Source organism: Durio zibethinus, chromosome 9 (genome assembly GCF_047325235.1).
Source record: "Durio zibethinus cultivar Kanyao isolate XHJ-2024 chromosome 9, ASM4732523v1, whole genome shotgun sequence".
Lineage (NCBI taxonomy): Eukaryota > Viridiplantae > Streptophyta > Magnoliopsida > Malvales > Malvaceae > Durio > Durio zibethinus.
This window is the reverse complement of record NC_143170.1, coordinates 18,852,925-18,869,887: the sequence shown is the minus strand read 5'-3', so window position 1 is coordinate 18,869,887 and position 16,963 is coordinate 18,852,925. Positions and strand designations below refer to the sequence as shown.

At 41.5% G+C, this 16,963-nt stretch overlaps 2 pseudogenes; both read left to right on the top strand.

Annotated features, from left to right (window-relative positions):
* Positions 1 to 11,924: 11,924 nt before the first annotated feature.
* LOC149516828 (18S ribosomal RNA) lies at positions 11,925 to 13,368 on the top strand (annotated as a pseudogene).
* A 292-nt stretch (positions 13,369 to 13,660) lies between these two features.
* Positions 13,661 to 13,816, top strand: LOC149516827 (5.8S ribosomal RNA; annotated as a pseudogene).
* The last annotated feature ends 3,147 nt before the right edge of the window (positions 13,817 to 16,963 follow it).

Genomic DNA, 16,963 nt, shown 5'->3' with positions numbered 1-16,963 from the left:
CGCCTCATCTGCTTTTGAGCTTAAGGTCAATCATGGTAGGACCAAGGCATACCAGGGCCTGACCAAGATAACCAACTTTCAAACTGTGACACAAGCACATGCCTTGATCACCATTAGGACATGTTGGCCTTTGGTCTCAACACATGCTCAGACCACTATCGACACATGCTAACGCTTTGTGTAGGTAATTCACTCAAACATCATCAACACATGCTTGACCATGCACTATACATGGGTATCTTGGTCTGAAGCCATGTACAATATGCACTATGACTAGGTAGTTGGAGGTTCAGGCACATCTTCATATTTCTACCATGCTAACACCATTTGTATGACATGTAATTCACATAAGCACTCACTAATGCCTACACCTAGGCATAGCATAATTCTGTCAAACCTGAACATCATTCCTAAGCCTCTAGAGTCTTGATCACTACTCGTACCCCTGTTATAGGCTAGTTCCCCATGACCTGAACCTCTAATAGGCTTTAAAGTTTGGTCTTTCTAGCAATCAAACCCTTTCTCACTAGAACTAGAATTATTTTTCAACTTAAAGAGAACCTCTAGGCCTAGACCAACTTATGGACCATGACACATGTACATGCCTTGACCACCATCGAGATATATTGGTTATGGTTTTGGCATATGATTCGACCACCATCAGTACATGCTAGCCCTTTATGCCAACAGTTCCCTCAAATATCATTAGCACATACTGGGTCACACACCAAATATGGGTATTCTAGGCTCGGGCTGTACACCATGCACACAATGATCGGGCAATAGGTGGGTTCAAGCACTTTTTCATATTTTTACTATGCCAATGCCATTGCTATCTCTAATAAATTCATATAAGGCTCACCAATGCCTGTACCCAGGCCTGGCTTAATTTTGATAGACCTAAACATCGTGCCTTAGCTATTGGAGTCTTGATCACTGCTTGTACCACTATTTTGGGCTAGTTTTCTATGACTTAGACCTCTAGTATGCCTCAAGGCCTAGATTTCCTGGCTATTAACCTCTATCCCATTAGAATTAGAACTATTATTTATTTTAGAAAGAATCCCTAGGCTTAGATCAGCTTGCAAATTATGGCACATGCATATGCCTCATCCATCATTAGGATATGTTGGCCCTTGGTCTCAGCACAATCTTCGACCATCATCGACAAATACTAGGCCGAGCACTAAGCATGGGTATCTTGGGCCCAAGCCTTACACCTATGTACCATGATCAAGTAATAGGAGGGCTTAGGCATATCTTTATATTTCTACCATGCCAATGCCATTTTTTATGGCTTGTAAATTCTTATAACATTCACAAGCACCCGCAGCTAGGCCTAGCTAGATTCTACCAAACTTGAACATCAGGCCTGAGCCTTTGAAGTCTTGATCACTGTTCATACCATTATTTTGGGCTAGTTCCATATGACCTATACCTATAATATGCCTCAAGGCCCAATTCTTTGGCTGTTAAACCCTATTTTATAGAACTGAAATTACTTTTTAACTCGAAAAAAATGCTTAGACCTAGACCAACCTACAGACCATGACACATGCGCATGCCTTGATTGTGATTGAGACATGTTGGCCCTTGGACTCAGTACATGCTGGCTCTTGGTGTGGGTAGTTCCCTCGAATACCATCAACACATGTTTGACTATCCATCATGTGCATCAAGATCGGACAGTAGGTGCTTCAAGCACATTTTTGTATTTCTACCATGCTAATGCCATTTTTATAGCTTGTACATTCATATAACAGTCCTCTAAGCCTTCATGTGAAGTTTCACGGCAAGATGACTCATTTTCTATTTTTCTTGATTTTTAAAAATTTTTAAGATTCAAGATTTTTTGAAATATTTTTAGAATGAGTTTTAGGCCCAAATTTGGTACATATATTCCTTCTTTCTTTTTTTTTTGGCATCCATAAAAACATTCAACTAAAAAATCAAATTGTAGAAGATTTTGTGTCCATTTGAAAAAAATGTCTCTATTTTAAACATTTGAATGGCTACTGGCTACAAACCTGTAAAAACTTTTATGCTTTTTAAGGGATATGAGTAGTTGAGGTTTTTTCAAGGATAGGAGGCTATTATAAGGGCCAAGGATCAGCACCCATCATAAATCATGTGCACACATTCCTTAGCCCCTTTTCCTCAATCATTAGAACCTTCAATGGCTTCAATCAGGTTCTCCAACAATGGTGCTCTAGGCAAAAAAATTTGGCCCAGCATATGCCTGAGCCTAGCATGTGCATCACAACTTAGAATCAAACTTTGACCAAGGCTTGGACCATCATTGGCACATGCTAGTGCATGGTGTGGGCATAGGCCTCTACCATCATTGGCATAAGTTGGCCCTTGGTATGAGCACTTACCTCGATTGCCATCAACACAAAGCTAACCTTTGGTATGACACCTACCTCGACCACCATTGACACATGCTAGCCCTTGGTGAGGGCACATGCCTCACACTGTATTTGCACAATCTAGACCTTGTTAGGGTGTCATGGTCAATGAGAAAGACCAGGCCTAGTAATTCTCGTAAGACAGGGAGTAGTTAATTTAAGGCAACCAAGACTAAGTCAAAATGCAAAGTCGACTAAGGGAAAAAGTGTAATAGAAGTCTTGGGGGTAGGACCATAACCTAAAATGGATGCATGAAATCCAAAAAAAGCTTAAAGAGCTCAAGCTAAGAGATCTAGTTTAGTAGCTTTTTAATAAACCTAGGCACGAGCATGATAATAAGCCTAAGCACGAGCATTCAATTGTGTTGTGCCAGTATCCTAGGTCATATTTGTGCTTACATGCTACTGATAGTCCCTTGGTGCATAAGGTGTAGGTGTGCAAGAGGGTAGACTATGTGGTCAACTGATTGCTACTATAGTGTTGTGGAAATGCTGGGCATGTTGTGTAGGCATGCAAATTGGTACCTAATCAAGAGTGCAAGGTGTGCTAAGCTAGTGTGCAAATTGGTCCTAACAGAGGGTATGCTATGCAAATGGGCAACTAGTGCCTAACTGAAATGCAAGGCATGTTGAGCCAATGTGCACATTGATGCCTATTAGAGGACATACTATACAAGTGTACAATAGTACTTAATTGAGAGGTAGGGAGTGCAGAGCCAGTGTGTAGATTCATGCCTTACAATGTGTTATGCTAGTGTGTTGTACCAATAGACAAGTGTGTTATTTCATCAAGAATAGGACTAAAACACTAGAATGCGTAAAAGGTTAAGGTAATCCTTTTATTTGTGTATTCATGACTGATAGTGTGTTTTGAGGCTGTGGTATGGTTAAGGAAAATTAGATCAAATGCCAGATTGAGGGTCTTAATGAGTGCCAACATATAGATAAAAGAACTGAGGCTAGATCGAGAGACATGGTGATATCCTTAGACACCCAACTACAGAATTGTAAGGTGACCATTGCTAATTCGAGGGATAAGTTTAATGATAGGGAAGGATCCTTAAATGAGGCATTAGAGGTGTTTATATAGGAAAATAAGACTTTAGAGGCCTTTGTGTCATCCTTGCGAGAGGAGGTAGCAAGGCTCAATGTTGATCACTTTGCATTATGAGCTACCATAGTTATTGGTATGGGCTTAGGACATAGGGTGTTGGCACCTAAGCATTTCTTAGATGGTTGAAAGTTGGGGGTCAAGATTGTGATACAATGGAGTGACGTATAAGAGTCAAGTTGGGCTAGTATTGTTGTAGAATCAAAGATATATGTTAAAGGCACCAAGTCTCCAAGGCCCAAGGGAAATGGTCAAAGTGAGGAAACACTAAGGTTTATTCCTTAGAGGAGAAAGGGGCTAGAGGAAAGCCCAGATTTTGTAAAGTCGATAAAGCCACCAATAAGGGCATAGAGAAAAAACCCTTGAGCTACTTTTTGTGTGGTGGTCCATACAGGGTCAAGCAGTACCCAAAGTGTGTAAGGCTCTCAACCAGTAACTGTGTAGAGAAGCTGTCTGTAGGCAAAAGTAGTAACAATGATAAGCACTAAGAAAAGCCTAAGGAAATGTGAGTTGGTGCTTTTTAATTCTATCAAAAAGGTGGAACCTTTTCAAGAGATGAGGGAAAAATGGTAATGGAGTGCCATAGCATGAGTCCTAGAGTGCAGCAAAATCCTTTTAAAAAGAATGTGCAACAATAACTCAGAGGAAGTAAAGGAAGCATTAGGTGTGCAAGTGAAAAGACCAGTGCAGTTTGAGGTTGATGATACTCGAGAGAATAGCCAACAGAGTACTTGTTCAAGTATGGAATCAACACATGGGAAATCTAGTTTGAGGGGTAAAAGATGAAGCCAATGTGTATAGAGGATTACATTTTGAGTACAACATTCTTCTAGCAATGAGTGCATTACTTGAATAAGTGGGGGTAATGTCATAGTTCATAAGAAGGACTAGGCCCAATGGTTCTCACTGAGATAGAAAGTAGTTCTTAAGCAATCATGGCCAAGTTAGAATGTAAAAGAGACTCGTCCCAAAGGTGTAATTAAGGTTTTAGGGATAGGACATGACCCAAAATGGGTACACAAGTGTCGAAACAAGCTTAAAGAGGTCAGGCTAAAATATCTAATTTGATAGCTTTCAAATTGACCTAGGCACTGGCATAGGAGTAAGCCCAGGCATTGGTAGAATTGAACCAAGCATGGGCTCAGAGAGGGGCCTAGTGTAGGCACTACTGAAGATTAAGTCCAAACTAGTTAAAACTCTTTTTTGATAGAGTCTATGTAAAATTAAAACTTTCTAGTGTAATCCTATTGTAATGTCCTATATATATTAGACTATTTATAAGCCCTCAGATAGAAATTACGTTAGCCATTTATTCAAAGGGACTGTAGCTATAAATAAAAGGTGGCCCCACCCTTATTGTACACATAATACAACTTGAGTAATACAAGTTTACTCTTACCTATCTCTATTATTTTCTATAGCTTTCCATTAAACAATTTATGTCAACCTTGTCTAGCAGTAGCTTCAGTTAGCTGGCCTTGGTGGTTCAAGTGTTTATCCATCATTTTGGTTGAAAGCTGATCTAGGACATCAAATGAGCCCATTCCTAGGTCTTGGAGCCATACGAGTCAGATTATGTGTCTCAGCCCATGACATGGGCACATGCTTTAATCAACATCAACAAAAGATAGCCTATGGTGTAGGCAGTTGCCTCAAACACCATTGGCACATAACCCTTACTGTAAGCATTTACATTAAACATGATCGGCACATCTGGCCTTGGTGCGGTGACATGCCTCCACCACCATCAACACCTATGAACCCTTGGTGTGGGATATGCCCGTTTGAAAAAATTGACCTTATTATAAACACTTTAATGTCAACTACTAGCATATTTATAAAATTTTTCATGTTTTTTAAGAGGTGGTTGTTAGATCCTCCCTCTTTCTTTCATATAGGGAGTAGGTGTATGTGATGGGCCTATCATTGTGTACATCTATGGCAACATCCTTGGAGTAAAATCTAGGTCATGCATGCCTTTTAGCCTATTATCTAGTGACTGGTTGCTTTAGTGACTAATAGGAGCCCATGGCCTCGATTGGTTTGAATACATGTAAAAAAGAGGCATAATTATGTTGAGCTCAAGCCCATGCCTATGACTGATGCTACCCCATACCTTAGACCAAGTCCCTAAATCGAGCAATGACTCTTTGGGGTGGTACAAGCAGAAACTACAATCATAGGCTTGGTCTAGCTAAGTATTATAGAGATTTGGCAGTCGTATGATCTCTTTTTATCAACCATAAAATGCCTTGGCCTAGCCAAGTGTCATGAAAAGGCCTTGGTGTGCCTAGGTCCTATCGTGACTGACCTTAAGCTAAGCAGCAATTGAGACCTTATGTTTAGGATAGTGGTCTAGAGTGGTGTGCATACAGTATAAGCGTAGGAACATGTTATTTATAGAGTGTACGGGTAGTATGTGCACTAGTCCCAAGATAGGCAAACAAGTGTCAGCCAAAGTGTGGCCACCCTAGAACCTGGTAGCCAGTCAAGTGCCATCGATCGAAGATGTGCGAGTGCATCATCGAGTGGGTTAGTGGACCAACATATGGAATGCTAAAATTATGGTGACTAAGAAAAAGGTCACTAGGCTATAAGTTTGGCTGAAAAAGGTCTTGTGATGGTTAGAGAGATAAGTGTCCCTATTTTAAATAGTCTTACAGTTTCTAGTAAGATGGTTGAGACATCTCCTATACTCTTTATAGGGGTGACTAATGTCAGCTCTCCACCATTCCCTTGGCTAGTGAGTAGGTAAGGGCCTGGCTAGTCTGAAGTGAGCTACTCCTAGCCACACTTGGTGTCTAGGTGGATGGACATCATTGGGTCACAAGTGTGGCATGGTGTCTCTTCAAGTCATGGTAAACCCAAAGATGGTTGGGGTCATCAAGCCTTGAATTGCACCTTTGCATAAAGCTATGGTGTTAGATGCTAGCATTTACTATGCCCCTTAATTTCCCCTCCTTAAGCCAAAAGGATCATGACATGGTGTTTGTGTAGAGGGGTACCACTGAGCCTAAAGAATGAGCAAGCTAGCTAGTAGGAACGTAACTAGACCCTTATGGCCAATCAGTAGAAGTGCTTAGCTAGGGTAGCGTACATGAGCTTTCTGAGGCAGAACAAGCATGATGTTGATTGTCTATCATGTATAGGGGTACCTAGAATGAGGCTAAGGGCTAAGGCCTTGAGATATAAGTTTCATGCGATGAGATAAGCCTAGTGTGGCTCCAAACTAGTTACTGACCAGCATCCAAGTAGTGCCTTCAAGATCTAGGGATGAGAGCTTAAGTAAGATATGGGCGGGCATGGTGTTGGGTTCCATCATACCAGAATAAGGTAATATTATGAGAATTAGGGTTGTGCACCCTTATGAATAAAGTGGGTCAATGCTTAAGACCTTGATGCCTATAGGCAAAGATGGGTGCTCAGGGCCACCCTATGAATCATAGCTTGATGAGATAATAGGAGTTAGGTTCCTCTTAATTGAGTTTGGGAATGTTACGTGCAACCCACCAGGGTCTAAGCTAGGAAAAGCTCATGAGTATGTGGCTTGAATGAACAATAATGATCTATCCATGGAGAAATAGACTTAAGAATGGATGACCTCAACTAAGAGTAGTCTAGGTGCCACACAAACTCATAGTTTTAGTATAAGGAACATGTGGCCAGTGATATTTTGGAATTAAAGCCATGTTAGGCTTAATCGTGGGCTAACGTGGCCCTAGGTATAGGCATGATAATGAGGAATTAAGGTAATGCTAAGCTAAAAAAAAAATAAAAACTATTTAGGTGAGATCGTGATACAATGACTATGAGGGCTCGGGAATGAGCCAATGATACATGCTGTGAGAAAAATTGGCCTAGATGGAAGCCCTTCGAGTAGGCTCTTGGATGCAAAGCGAAAGGGCATAGGAGTCTAGCCTCACCTAGTAGAAGGTTTTAGCTCATGTGGCAATGTGATGCCTTTTGAATGTGATGAATTGTGTTGAGACCAAAATGTAAAAAGGGCATACACCAGGACATGATGTTGAGTAAGGCCATAAGGATTGAAGCAAGTTTTGTCTTGGGGGACATGAGTCATGCATCTTAAGATTAGTTACTAACATGTGCACTTGTTGTATAGTGCCCCTAACAGGGATATGAGCCAAGTATTTAGGTCCAAGTATGGAGCAATTCTACAAAGGCAGATGCATTTAAGTTAGCTAATGATTAAAGCCATGAGTTGATAATAATCGATAAGCCATGTGTTCTTGTGGTTAAAAGATCATGAGATTATGCCAGTTAATGGATAGTGATTGTGTTGGTTGAGAGAGAAAGCCTAATGAGATGTGGTGGTCAACAGACCACGATTGTGTGTCGTTCAATGAAACGAGTAAGTGAGAATTGGCTAGTTGACATGGCATTGAGTTGTATGGGTTAAAGGACCGATTAAGTTGAGTAAGCCAATCGTATTGGCATTTAAGTGGGATCTAGTTAGTAGATTAGATGAGTTTTGAGTATGGCAAAATTAAGTCGATTGGGATTTGAGCAAGATACCAACCAATGGGATGGCCTTGAGTTTGAGTAGGTCAATGGACCTTAAGTACTAAGTGGGTTGGTGAACCTCGAGATTGAGCCAGTCAAGAGACCTTGTGTCTAGAGTTGAATCAGTGGATCGTCAAGCATTGAGTGGGCTTTGAGATGCCTTATGAGCTATGATAGGTTGAGGTAGATAACTTATGGAACCATTATAGAGACATGGTTATGTGCAAGAGATGAGTTTGAGTAAAAGTAAGGGAAACTTGTGATTCCCTATGGAACTAAGCCAATGTAGTGAAGCCTACAAGATATTTGAGCATGAGTTTGAGTTTCAAATAGTATGTATTAAGGTGCCACCATGAAAGCAGTTGGCCAAAGGGCCACACCTAGGGAGGTCACCTTGAAGGGGTCAAAATGACCCAAGTTATGAGATGACTAAAGTGTTTGAATACCACCATACTAGGGTCTATTGTGGGTGGTGTTGTATGTATCCAATTGACCTAAGCACCATGTCCAAAGGGGTGCATTAAAGTGTCAATGCCATAGGAGTGTGGTTGGTGTGATGGGTCACATCCAACGAGGTGACCAATGTGTGGCAAAGTAGATGGTCATTCATTCTACTAGGGTCATGATCGATAAAGGTGCCTCATGGTCACAACTTGATGTGATCATAGGTGAAGCCGTGTAATGGCACATATTAAGTAATTGAGATAGAGTCTAATGGTGGGATTTGGAAATAGCACAGAGGTGTAGTAGAACTGGGATAAGACCCATCTACATCGATAATGAATAAGTACTATAGGCGGTGCCTCATGTGATAGGATCTCGATCCAATCTTTGAGAAGTGAGAGACATATGGGAAAATGTCAACTATGGTTTTGGCATTGATGAGGGCATCGACATAGTAAGTAGGGGAGCGTGTCATGGTTAGGCCCTAGTGTTCCCCAATCTTGCCATGACTAACCCTGAGTTGAGTAGCGATCAAGACCTTTTCTTTTTGACAAATGGTCCTAGCATAGTGCACGTGTAGTATTAGCTTGAGAGCATGTTGCATATGGAGTGTGATGGCATTGTGTGCCTTAGTCTTGGATGGGCAAAAAAGTGCAAGCCAATGTATGGGTACCCTAGAGGCTAGTAGCCTATCGGCTGTTGTTGATCAAAGAGAAAGGTTTTTGGGCCATGAGTTTGGTTAAAGAAGGCCCTGAGATGGTTGGAGAGAAAAGTATCCCCATTTCAGATAGTCTTACAAAGCCTAGTAAGATAGCTGAAAAATCTCTTATACTCTTTGTAAGGGGACGATTGGTGTCAACTCTCTACCACCCTTTAGCTAGCGGGTAGGCAGGGGCCTGGCAAGTTTGAAGTAAGCTACACCTAGGCACATGTGGTGTCTAGATAGGCAAGCATCATCAAGTCATGAGTGTGGCTTAGTGTCTTGTTAGGCCACGATAAACCTAGGGATGGTTGGGGCTAGCAGGCCTTGTATTGTGCCTTTGCATAAAGCCATGGGGTTAGATGCTAGCATTTGTTATTCCTCTTAATTTCCCCACCTTATGCTAGAAGTATCATAAGATGGTATTTGTGTAGGAGGGGCACCATCAGGCCTAAGGAATGAGCGGGCTAGCTGGCAGGCATGCAACTAGACCTTTTTAGCCAATTGGTAAAGTTATGCTATGGCTAAAGTAGCACACCCGAGTTCCCCGAGGTGGGATAAGAATGATGTTGAGTGTCCATCATGCATGGGGGTATACTAGAATGAGGCTAAGGGCTAAGGCCTTGAGATATGGGTTTCATGGGATGGGATGAGCCTAGTGTGGTTTCGGGCTAGCTACTAACTAGCTTTTGAATAGTGCCTTTACGATCTAGGCATGAGAGCTTGCGTAAGATGCGGGTGAGCATGGTGTTGGGATCTTATCATGTTAGAATGATATAATATTATGAGAATTAGGGCTATGCACCTTTATATGCAAGGTGGGTCAATGTTTGGGACCTTGATGACTACGATAGAGATGGGTGCTTAGGGCCACCTTAAGAATTGTGGGCCGATGAGATGATGGGAGTTGGGTTCCCTTTATTGAGTTTGGGAATGTTGTGTGTGAACCTACAAGATCTAAGCTAGGAATAGCTCATAAGTATATGACTTAGAGGATTGATAATAATCTATCCATGAAGAAATTGACTTGAGAAAGGCTGATTTTGACTAGGAGTAGTCTTGGTGCCACACAGATGTGTAGTTTTGATATAAGGAATGCATAGGCCATGATATTAAGCCTATGCATGCAACTAGCGCTACGTAAGACCCCAAGAACAAGTCTCTGAATCAAGTAATGTCCCTCTAAGGTGGTAAGAGTGGATTTGCATGTGCACTCCTAGTCAGACCAAGCATTGATGGTGCTATGCCATTGTTGCCTGTTGGATGGCATGGGTAGTCTCATGTCCTTTCCTTTTCTTATGTTTTTCCCATGCCAAGTGGTTGTGGCATGGCCTCATACGTCATTTCCACTTTTCACTCGTCGAGTAATCGATTGGGTGGATTATAGATCAATGTGCGTGGATGCTACCACTTGTGCGTAATGTGCATATAAGTGGTGCTATGGTTGTACATGTTGGTAGGCTCCATACTCGAAGCATTGAATTGTTGACTCATCATCCTATTCAATCATTGTCCATGTGGTAATTGTACTTTAGGGCCATAATCGGGATCTTGTACTAAAAAGCTAAATCAATGAAAACTGGATGTCTTGCCATCCCTCATCCATCTTGTGTCCTTATAGGCTACAAAGTTAGACCTAAATTATGACCCCTTCCCCCCATGGGGGAATAGGTGTGTGTGATGGCCCTGTCATTGCATACATCCATGGCAACATCCCTGGAGCAAAATCTAAGCCATACATGCCATATGGCTATATTGTCTGATGATTGGTTGCTCTAGTGACCTACAAGTGCCTATCACCTTGACTGATTGATGTGCATGTGAAAAAGGGGCTTGGCTATGCCAAACTCAAGATCGTGCCTAAGGTTGATGTTGCTTTAAACCCCAGACCAAGTACCTAAATTAGGCAATGACTCCTTAGGGTGGTGCAAGCAAAAGCTATGGTTGTGGCAAGTGTCTCAAGTATTTGGCAGTCTCATGGCTCCTTCTCATCAACCACAAAAATCCTTAACCTAGCCAAGCTCGTGCATGTAGTCGATACTGCCAAGACCCCAAGAACAAGTCCTTAAATTGGGTAACATCCCTTTAGGGTGGTGATAGTGGAGTTTGCATATGTGGTCCTAGCCAGACCAAGCATTAGTGGTGTCTACTGTTGTTGCCTATTTGATAGTAGAGGCATCTCGTACATCATTTTTCTCTACTCATTCATAGAGTAGTCGATTAGGTGGGTTATGGATCGATGTACATGGATGCTGTAACCTATACATAATGAGCATATGAGTGGTATTGTAGTTGTACATGTTGGCAGACTCCAAGCTCGATACATCAAATTGTCAACCTATCATTTTTTTGATCTACCCCTATATGGTCATCATACCTTGGGGGCATATCAAGATCCCATATTGCATAGCTAAATCAATGGAAATCGGATGTCTTGCCATCCTTCATCCCTCTATGTTGTTAGGCACTGCAGGTTAGACCTCAATTGTGCCCCTTGCCCTAAATGTGCCACATGCTCCAAACATGCCACCCAAACCTCCATGGATGCATTGGTGCACTAGTCTTCGATCATGCTCTTGGATGTAAAATGCTTTGTGGGTGTAGGCTTTCGGCCCTTGTTCATCCGATGCTATGCATTTTACATGGTCAACACGCATGATGCTTATGCTTCGTGTTGGCTCTCTTCGCTGCTCAATCAATGCACTGAGCCCCACACAGTGCCAATGTCTGAAATGAATGCTACTCGATTGATCCTACTAGTAGTCATATGCTTGTTTCAAAGATTAAGCTATGCATGTGTAAGTATGAACTAATTCATACTGTGAAATTGCAAATAGCTCATTAAATCAGTTATAGATTGTTTGATGGTATCTACTACTTGGATAGCTATAGTAATTCTAGAGCTAATACATGTAACAAACACTGACTTTTAGAAATGATGCATTTATTAGATAAAAAGGTCGATGCAGGCTGGTGCGAGCAGTCACAGTAATTCTAGCTCTAATAGAGTATATTTAAGTTGATGAAATTAAAAATTTCATAGTTGGAACTAGGGTTGGGATGTTTGGTCTACTCATGGTAAGCATCGATCTACTCATCCCTACTGCTGACGATGCACTCTTGGCCTTAACTGGCTGACTTATTCCTCTATGCTATTATTTTGAAGAAATTAAAGTACTCAATGTAGGCCTACACTTGTATACATTAACATGGGATAACATCATAGGATTTTGGTCTTATTGTGTTGGCCTTCAAGATCAGAGTAATGATTAATAGGGACGGTTAGGGGCATTTGTATTTCATAGTTAGATGTGAAATTCTTGGATTTATGAAAGATGAACAACTACAAAAGCATTTGACAAGGATGTTTTCATTAATCAAGAATGAAAGTTAGAGGTCGAAGATAATCAGATACCAATCTATTCTCCACCATAAAAGCTACTAACTAGGGATCGATAGATGATACATTTAGGACTCCGCTGGCACCTTATGAGAAATCAAAGACCTTGGGTTTTAGGGGGAGTATGGTTACAAGGTTGAAACTTAAAGGAATTGATGGAAGGGCATGACTATGAGTTGAGCCTAATTTAACTCAATACGGGGAAACTTACAAGGTTTAGGCATAGTAAGGATTGACAAACTGAGAACTATTTCTTGATTCTATGGGTGGTGATGCATGGCTGTTCTTAGTTGGTAAAATGAATTATAAGACCTTGACCTACTAACTAGTTACATAGAGGTGATCCTTTATGGCTAGCTTTCTAGAGGGATATGGTCACTTAGGCTAAGAAAGTTTGAGGTAATAATAGGTCTATGATGCCCTTAGATGTTCTAGACCGCATGTACACTACACTGATGTATTCATCAAGTCTATAGCCTTGGCTAATAGGTTTAAGTAGTCTTTGAAATTTCATCATGATGGGGACAGATTATTGCAATTATTGGTCCTCTACTAGGAATTCCTAGTAAGCATGAGTCATTTACTAGTGTTGACTATGTCCTTACCCTTTAAACACACTGCCTGTCACTCTTACTAATTGAATGGTTTGGTGAATTGTTTGGATCATGATGACATAGACGATTTGTTGTTCATTACGTTACGAGAAGTCCACTGAACCTTATAATTTAGAGAAAAAAAAAGTCATAATAAGGTTTTTGTAGGTGAACCCATGGAGGGATCATTGTGAAAACCTACTCAACGAATGACCCATGAAAGCATTAAAAAAACACCAAAGGGGCAAAGGTACCTCCATGCCCCGAGCCCTTTTTGGCCTTGGATAGGCATAATGGTCACTTTATATCACCTCTCAGGTGGGTGAAATGATCAGTATCACCACCCTCAACCAAATAATGAACCCCACTGATGTGAATCAGGCTAAGAAATTGAAATGAAAAAAAGCACATATGCCATTGCCATTCCATTCACAGCCATGTACAGGTGATATAGTGACTCCTTTTATCGTAAAAAACCAAAATAACTCTCAACAATGGATATCTCAGCTCCCGCATCGATGAAGAATGTAGTGAAATGCAATACTGGGTGTGAATTGTAGAATCTTGTAAACTATCAAGTCTTTGAACACAAGTCACACCCTAAGCCATTAGGTCGATAACACGTCTACCTGGGTGCCATACACCGTTTCCCCCTTAACCTCTAACCATTGAGCTCTAGATGAGGGGGTAGAACATGGCTTCTCATGATCTTGTCAGTCGTGGTTGGCCCAAAAATAAGTCCCCAGCAATGATAGTGCTATGACCATCAGTGGTAAAGCCCCCGAAATGCCCCATCTTCAGTGATGCACACTTATTGTCCATTAGGACGCCATTGACCCCTTATATCACTTGATCAATGTTCACATCATGTCCATAGGTCAAATGGGATTACTTGACGAGTTTGAGCATATCAATAAGTAGAGGAAAAGAAGTTTACCTAGATTCTTCAAGTAATAGAGAGTGCACTGGGAATAGAGCAACTTCAGAATCGAGCACCCTTAACATCCAAATTGTAGTCTGGAAAAGCATCCTTAATGGCAGACTAGGCCTAAGTCCCCTGGAAAATGACACTAGAGAGGATGAGAGCCCCATTTTGCCTAGACCTTATCGCACCACAAGGCACTATTTATGAGTCAGGCTCTTTAGGAATGTAGCCCTAATCATGCGATAAATTTATCCAAGGTTGGGTTGAATATGAGCAAGAGACTGATAATGAATAAGTGTTGCTAGGGAAGATGAAATGGACATTGAAAAGAAAGTTAGAGAGTGCTTGAAATTATAGAGAGGGAAGTGGATGGGGGCCGACGATGCACCCCAATTAGATATGGAATGGCAAAAGCTAGTTCGTTGATCAGCTTGGGGCATAGCACATGCCAGTTGTAAAGATAGCCTAAGGTAGGCTTATGATTTGCTCATAGAGATGTTATTGTCGTGATCGTGGAGTGTAGCACGTGCTGTCTCTACTTGCCTTGGCATTGATATGCTCTTGGTATTGGCCTATAGGCTACTAATCTAGCCTGTTTCGAAACATAGAATAAAGAGTCTGACATGTCTACAAGTCAATGAGCTAGAAAACCCAGAAGGTGTAAGAAAGTTGATTGGCAAGATCCCTTACAGATGCACCACTGATTTAACTTGATTTTTTTAGAAGGGTTCAAGTGTAAGCATGCCTATTAGGACCTAAAAGATGGTGAACTATGCTTGAGTAGGGTAAAGCTAAAGGAAACTCTACCAAAGGCCCATAGTGATATGATGTGCAAATTGTCATCTGACATAGGTATAGGGGCAAAAGACTAATCGAACAGTCTAGTACTTAGTTCTCTTCAAAGTTTCCCTTAGGATAGCTGGAGCCATTAACAAGTTCTATCGGGTAAAGCCAATGATTAGAGGCATCAAAGGTGTAATGCCCTTAACCTATTTTCAAACTTTAAATAGGTAGGATGACATGGATGCTTCATGGAGCTGTGCTAAGGAATCAAGAGCTTCAAGTGAGCCATTTTTGGTATGCAAAATTGGTAATGCAAGATGTATTAGAAACCAGGTTACAATGCTTAACTGTGTGCTAACCTAAAACCCACAAAAGGTGTTGGTTGATTAAGATAGGAAGATGGTGGTCGTGAAAGTCAAAATCCACTAAAAAATGTGTAACAACTCACCTACCAAATCAACTAGGCTCCAAAATGGATGGCATTTAAGTGTGCGACCTATACATGACTGTCTAAAATGGGAATACTTTTCTCTCTAGCCACTTTAGGGCCTTTTTTCAATCAAGTCAGGGCCCAGTGACCTATCTCTTTGCCACCATAATTCCAGCATTCCACTTATTGCTCTAAGGTGCCTACTTATGGCTTCAACCAACAATAGCTAACTGGCTACCTACCTCTAGGGTAGCTGCCCACTGGCTCACACTTGCATATATATCTTGGGGTTTAAGGCTCACATAGATCGCACATACTATTACCAACATGTTCTTAGGCTTACGCTACCTGTACATAGCTCCCAGACCACTGTCCCTACCATAAGGCCCATTTGTTGCTTAACTTAGGGTCAGTCATGACCAAACCATGGCACACCAAGACTGACCATGATAAGCAACTTTTGGATGGTAACATAAGCACGTGCTTTGACCATCATCAGGACATGCTAGCCCTTGTTCTGGGCACATGTTTTGAGCACCATTGAGACATATTGGCCCTTTGTGTGGGTAGTTGCCTCAAATACCATTGACACATGCTAGGTTACGCACCATGCATAAGTATCTTGGGCTCAAATGGCACACAATGTGCACCACAACCAGGCAATAGGAGGGTTTAGGCACATTTTCATATTTTTGCCATGCCAATGCCATTTTTATGGCCTATAAATTCACATAAATGCTCACTAGTGCCTGCACTTGGGCCTGGCTCAATTCTGCTAAACTCGAACACCATTCTTGAGCCTCTGGAGTCTTGATCACTACCTTATCATTATTCTAGGCTAGTTCTTCATGGCCTGGGCATTTAATAGACTTTAAGGCCTGGTCTCTCGCTAATCAAACCCTTTCCAATAAGAGCTGGAACTGTTTCTCAACTCAGAGAGAACCCCTAGGTCAAACTAGCTTGTAGATCGTGACACATACAAATGCCTCGACCATAATTGGGATATGTTGGCCCTTGGTCTTGGCTCATGCTTCGACCACCATCAGCATATGCTGGTCTTTTTTGTGGGTAGTTCCCTTAAATACCAATAGCACATGCTGGGTCACACACTAAGCACAAGTATCCTGGGCATGGGCTATACACCATATGCACCATGATGGGGTAGTAGGTGGGTTTAGGCACATCTTTATATTTTTGCCATGCAATGCATGCTTGTAAATTCGAATAACACTCACCAAGGCCTACACCTAGGTCTGGCTCAATTTTGTCAAACTTGAACATCATACTTGAGCCGCTAGAGTCTTGATCACTACTTGTACCATTATTCTGGGCTAGTTCCCTATGATTGGACCTCTAGTATGCCTTAAGGCTTGGACCCCTTAGTTGTCAAAATTTATCCCGCTAGAATTGAATCTGTTCCTTAACTTAGAAAGAACCTCTAGGCTTAGACTAGCTTGCAGATAGTGGCACTTGAACATGCCTTGACCACCATTGGGACATGTTCACCCTTCGTCTTGGCACATGCTTTGACCACTATCAATGCATGCTAGGCCATACACTAAGATGGGGTATCCTAGGCCTAGACCTTGCACCACACGTACCATGACTAGGCAATAGGTGGGTTCAGGCACATCTTTATATTTTTGTT